The 6270-nt window shown below is 49.3% G+C and overlaps 1 non-coding gene across 1 annotated transcript; it reads right to left on the bottom strand.

Moving 5' to 3' along the window:
* Positions 1-655: 655 nt before the first annotated feature.
* Positions 656-728, bottom strand: trnav-uac (transfer RNA valine (anticodon UAC)). Its single transcript has one exon. It is a non-coding gene; the product is annotated as a tRNA-Val (tRNA).
* Positions 729-6270: the final 5542 nt, after the last annotated feature.

Here is a 6270-nt window from a genome sequence, read left to right as displayed (position 1 = left end):
CAGTTGTAACTGTACTGAGCACAAATATTTGCGCGTCTGACGTGTGGTTGCTGTGGTGCTGCTCGCGACAGAGAAAACAAAGAGAAGCAGAGAGATTGAATGCGTGTGAGAGAAAGAAATAGAGAGAGATGGGGAGAGGCGGACTGAAAAGGTGGAACCCAGAATACTGTGGTGGAGAATTTGAACGGAGAGTCTGTATGGTGAGACGAGGAAGGAATGGAATACAGGGGTGTGGAAAACGAAAGCGATTTGATATTTTAAAGTAGGTTTGAAATTTTGCAGCACAAGGTTATTTCTGATGTTGCTCTGGATGGGAACATTTGAGGTGTGAGCTTCGTTGAAACCACAATGCATCCTCATGCGACAATACATGACAATAGGGTTGAAAGCTGATTCTCCCGTTACGCAGTGTACGTTATCCACGAACCTCCTTAGGTTTAAATCACTTTATGGTCTCCTGTAAATTAAATATAATTTCTATTAATTCTTCTTGCTTTAATTTACCTTTGCCAGGTTTGAAATACAATGCGCTACTGCAAGAAAAGAGAATGTTCATTATTTTTACACCTGGATGCACATGACAGTAAACTTGAACACAAACTGAAAGTTTGAAAGTTGAGTCTCAAGTTCATTTGAATCACTGAAGCCCAAACAATGTTTCTGCCCAGGATTGAACTGGGGACCTTTCGCGTGTAAAGCGAACGTGATAACCACTACACCACAGAAACCGTGCAAAGCGATCAATGCTTTGCGCTCTTGAGCAATGACCCGCGGCATCCCCTCCCCGCCCTGCTCTGAAGTACAGCAATAAGTACAAAACATTCTCCACTGTTACTTTCCGTTCTCAGTAACACGTATTATTAGTTTAGGAACTTATTCCCTGGAGTATGGGTATAGGTAGAGTGTTACAGGGATTTGGCAGTGGAACGAACCCAAGTGCTGAACAGGGGCGTAGAATGGGTGCCAAGGGAGTCATTACCTGGAGTCTTGGTTTTCGTTGAGAATTCAGGAAAGATGCTGGATTTGTAACTGATCGTCCTAAGAACCATGGCACGAGATTACTCGTACACGAGTCGACCAGCGAACTGGCAGCTCCTAGTTGTGGTCACAGGATATTTACACTGCATTTGCTGATGGAAAGCAGGTGTTTGTATTTAGTGGAAAATGGGAATGATTGGGAAATAAACGACGTGATTGAGGCCCAATTCCGGAGGAAGATAACCAGGAACGAGAAGGGATCGTGGTAGTAATCCCCCGCCACACAATGGGAGGCTCCGTGCGATCCGCCAGGCCTGTCTGGATGGTCCCGATGAAAGTCCTGGATGAGGGAACGGTCTAAGCTGAAGGAGCGGGGGACCCAGGAAAGCTCTTCTGCACCCTTCCCAGTCCACTAAGTATTGGAGACACCTGCCCCTACGGCGTACATCCAGTAGTCTTCGGGCGGTGTATGCCGGATGGTTGTCGATGATACGGGCAGGTGGGTGAGTCCCAGGTGGGGGACACAAGGGGCTGACGGAAACTGGCTTTATCTGAGACCCTTGAAAAGTTGGGTGGATGCGCATGGACCTTGGCAATATAGGCGGACCGTTGTGGGATTGATAATCCTGTCAACCTTGGATGGTCCCAGGAAGCGGGGGGCGAGTTTCCTATGTTCGGTTTTGAGCGGGATGTCCTTGGAGGAAAGCCACAACATCTGCCCAGGTTGGTACCTCCGGCGCCGGAGTCCGGTCTCGGTCGGCTGTCTTCTTATTTCGATTTGTTGATCTGAGTAGGGCCGCGCGAGTTTCCTCCCAAAACTTACGGCACCGATCAATATGGTCCCGAATCAACGGTACCGCAATCTCTCCTTCTTGCGCAGGGAACATCGGAGCTTGGTACCCAAGGGAGTACTCGAACGGAGAGCGCACAATGGCAGAGTTCACCAGAGAGTTGGGGGCGTACTCAACCCACGGGAGGCGGTCGCTCCAGGTCTTGGTTGACCCGTTCCGTCTGCCCGTTCGACTGGGGTGAAAGCCGGATGACAGGCTGGCTGATGCACCTGAGGCCTGACAGAAGGCTCTCCATACCTGTGAGACGAACTGTGGATCTAGATCGGAGACTATGTCCGCGGGGATTCCATGGAGGCGGAAGACCTGGCGGATGAGAAGACCTGCGGTTTCTTGAGGGGAAGTGAGTTTAGGGAGGGCCACAATGTACACCGCCTTAGAAAATCGGTCTACCACGGTGTGGACACTGGTGGTTCCGCGGGAAGGGATAGACCAGTGACGAGGTCTGGGGCGATGTGTGAGCAGGGACGACCAAGAACAGGTATAGGACGAAGAAGACCCGCAGGTGGTCGATGAGAGAACTTTCCCCGGGCACAGATAGAACGAGCCGAGACATAAGAACGGGTGTTCCCCTCCGTTGACGGCCGCCATAAGTGCTTCCTCAGGAGAGCCAGGGTCTGATCACTCCCAGGGTGGCAGGTGAACCGGGATGTGTGCCCGCATTGGAGAACCTGAGACCTGACGGAGACGGGCACGTACGGGCGATCGCCGGGTCCGTTACCAGGGTCCGATCACTCCCGGGGTGTCAGGTGAACCGGGATGTCTGCCCCCATTGGAGAACCTGAGACCTGACGGAGACGGGCACGTACAGGCGATCGCCGGGTCCGTTACCAGGGTCCGATCACTCCCGGTGTGGCAGGTGAACCGGGATGTGTGCCCGCATTGGAGAACCTGAGACCTGACGGAGACAGGCACGTACAGGCGATCGCCGGGTCCGTTACCAGGGTCCGATCACTCCCGGGGTGTCAGGTGAACCGGGATGTGTGCCCGCATTGGAGAACCTGAGACCTGACGGAGACAGGCACGTACAGGCGATCGCCGGGTCCGTTACCAGGGTCCGATCACTCCCGGGGTGTCAGGTGAACCGGGATGTGTGCCCGCATTGGAGAACCTGAGACCTGACGGAGACAGGCACGTACAGGCGATCGCCGGGTCCGTTACCAGGGTCCGATTCGTCCCGCTGGGCTTCCTTTACCTTAGCCTGGATCTCCCAAGTGAGGGTGGCCACACTCAGGATGGTGGGAGGATCGTCTCGGGAATGGAGGTGATATCCGTGGAGTCATGCTGGCGGGAAAGCGCGACCGACTTCCCGTCCTTGGATCCTGGAAGGTACATGAGGGTAAACTTGAACCGTCCAAAAACAATGGCCAACGGGCCTGGCGGGATTTCAATCGCTTGGCGGTCTGATTGTGCCCCAGGGTCTTATGATCAGACACACTCGCAGAATAAAGAACTCAGGGACCAGAACTGTCTTCGAACCCGTCACTCGCAGAAATAAAAACAGGGACGATAATAGTCCTCGACCCTATTACTGGCAGAAAAGAACGGCGACCCAAGTCTGGAGCGGGCCAGGTGGATTGGAAAGGGGGCACTAGCATGGCTGAGAGAAAATCCACAATGGTTGGTGTTTTACAGGTTAATGGGAAAGGTGCATCCTAAATAAGAATAAATATTGGGAAGGGCGGATGAGGCAACCATGGCTGATACCAGAAAGTAAAGACAGCATAAAAGCAAAAGTGAGGGTTTATAATCTAGCAAGCATTAGAGGGAAGCCGTAGGTTTGGGACGCTTTCAAAACTGGCTAATACTGGAGAAAATACCTTTGTTCAGACATATGAATATTAAAAGGGATGCGAGTGTGGCTATCAGAAAGCTGGAAAATGACGCGGAAGAAGCAGTAATGGGGGGAAAAGAAAAGGGACGAACTGAATGAATATTTTGCGCCAGGCTGCTCTGTGGAAGACGCCAGCATAATGGCAGGCAGCGAGAAACATGTGTCAGAGGGCATCAGTGAGAGTGGATGTTATCACCTGGAGAAGGTGCCCGTGAAGCTGAAAGGACAGAAGTTAGATGTCATCGGGAACAGTTGGACTACACCCCATGGTCCTGAAAGTGGTAACTGGAGAGATTCTGTAGGCACTCCTTCACGTATCATTATTTACATACAACAGCTCCATAGCAAAGAAAGCCGAGCAGCGTCTCTACGTTCTGCGAATGCTGAGGAAAGTCCATTTCCCACCCCGCATCCTCATCACATTCTACAGGGGTTGTATTGAGAGCATCCTGAGCAGCTGCATCACTACCTGGTTCGGAAACTGAACCATTAATGATTGCAAGGCCCTGCAGCGGATAATGAAATCAGCTGAGAAGATTATCGGGGTCTCTCTTCCCGCCATTACGGACATTTATACTACACGCTGCATCCACAAAGGAACCAGCATTATGAAGGACCACAAGCACCGCTCCTACAAACTTTTCTCCCTCCTGCCGTTTGAGCATTCGGGCTCTCGCGACCAGACGATGTAACAGTTTCTTCCCCCCAAGCTATCAGACTCCTCAATACACAGAGCCTGGACTGACACCTTACTGCCCTATTGTCTTGTTTATTATTTATTGTAATGCCTGTACTGTTTTGTGTACTTCATGCAGTCCTGGGTAGGTCTGTAGTCTCGTGTAGTTCTATTCTGTGTTGCTTTTTACGTAGTTTACTCTAGTTTTTTGTACTGTGTTATGTCACACCATGGTCCTCAAAAAGTAGTCTCATTTTTACTATGTACTGTACCAGCAGTTATGGTCGAAATGAAAATAAAAGTGACTTGATATTCGAGAATAGATGCTGATGACTGGAGAATTATGACTGTCACTCCACTCTGAAAGAAGGAAGTTAGGCTGAAGAAAGGACAATAAAAGAAAGGTAGCCCGACTTGAACGTGATAGATAACTCAAAAGATTCCAAGCAGTTTGAAGATCAAAGACAGTTGAGGAGAAAGGGAGGAGATTTGTCAAATAGATCATTGTGCGGTACGGTGATGCACATTGGAAGAAAGGATAAAAACGTCTCTAAATGGAGAAGGTTTTCTGAAATCAGAGGTGCAAAGAGACCTTGTGCAATATTCCCTAAATGTTTACTTCCAGGCTTAGTCAGCGGTAAAGGAAGGCAAATGCAATTTTAAAATTCGGTTCAGGAGGGGTAGAATATATAAGCAACAATGTAATGTTGACATATGTCCGTCATTATAAACCTGATTCTGATCCCGACCTTTATCCCCAACAATGGAAATCTCCTTCAGTTACGATACTGACGGCAGTGTTATCGCTCCACATTCACGTTCTGATATAACTGTGTTGGAACAAATTCCAAAGCTGTCGAATTATACTATTTGTATTGGAATGATGAATCATCTTTTCCATTACCGAAAATAAGTACAACCATCACTTCAGTTGTAGTGCTACGGTGGGTGCAATGAACATTAATGGAGCTGCGATGGCCGAGTGGTTAAGGCGTTGGACTTGAAATCCAATGGGGATTCTCCGCGCCATGTTCGAATCCTGTTTGCAGCGCTCAGACTGCAGCGCCAGGGAATAGAAACCTCACTGCCAATAAAAATTTAACATCCTGGCTGCTGTCTGTGTTCATTTGACAACTACGTACCAGCCGGCAGATTTAGAGATTTTTACACTCATTGTGAAACTTTCATTTCTATTACGACTCTGACCAATCCCCCTCTGGGCAGCATAAACGCTTTGTAGTTTGCAGCTTTACCGACTTGTAAAACTAAAAGAATCAAATGCAGAGAACGGATATTTCAGCGTCAGTGTAAAGAAGTGGACTTCATCCTTTTACTGAAGTGGGCAGCACGGTCTCTGAACGTGAAAAGCTTTCGCCGGTTTCATATCCCTCATTGTACAGACTCCCCATTGCTCTTTTGTCCAGCGAGCGACCCCGCCTATTGCCATAGACAAATCGTTTCGCTGACCTTCCGTCAAAATCACCCTCGCCAATTGCCACAGAGCGGTGCAATTGTCCGATATCAACAAATCTCGTCAAATGACGTGCAACCTACCTAGCTCCCATTCGTGTATGCAGATGTCAATCCAACGTGTTATCCAGTTGCGGAAAGGGTTTCACCAAGTGTTGTTCCCTCCCACAGACTCTGACTGCTTCTGCATCCACAAAATCAAGTACATACCGAGCAAAACTCAGTACAATGTCCCATTATATAACATTATTATCAATATGTTTCTGATCGAAGCTGGGGGCGCTGTCAGGGCGTTGAAATAAAGGCGGGCGACTGAAGTTTATCTCCTCTCACCTGGGGAGACGGTAGAAGATTTGGTGGAGGTGACCGGCCGACTTTTGACCGGCAACTGCTGTATGGGGCGGGGTGAGGATTGAGAAAAAGTCTCGGCCAGCCTGATCTTATTGAATGCCAGGGCTGGCTGA

The sequence above is a fragment of the Hypanus sabinus genome, unplaced genomic scaffold (assembly GCF_030144855.1).
Source record: "Hypanus sabinus isolate sHypSab1 unplaced genomic scaffold, sHypSab1.hap1 scaffold_219, whole genome shotgun sequence".
NCBI classification, from domain to species: domain Eukaryota; kingdom Metazoa; phylum Chordata; class Chondrichthyes; order Myliobatiformes; family Dasyatidae; genus Hypanus; species Hypanus sabinus.
Note: the sequence above shows the minus strand (reverse complement) of the source record. Positions and strands in the feature narration are given on the sequence as shown.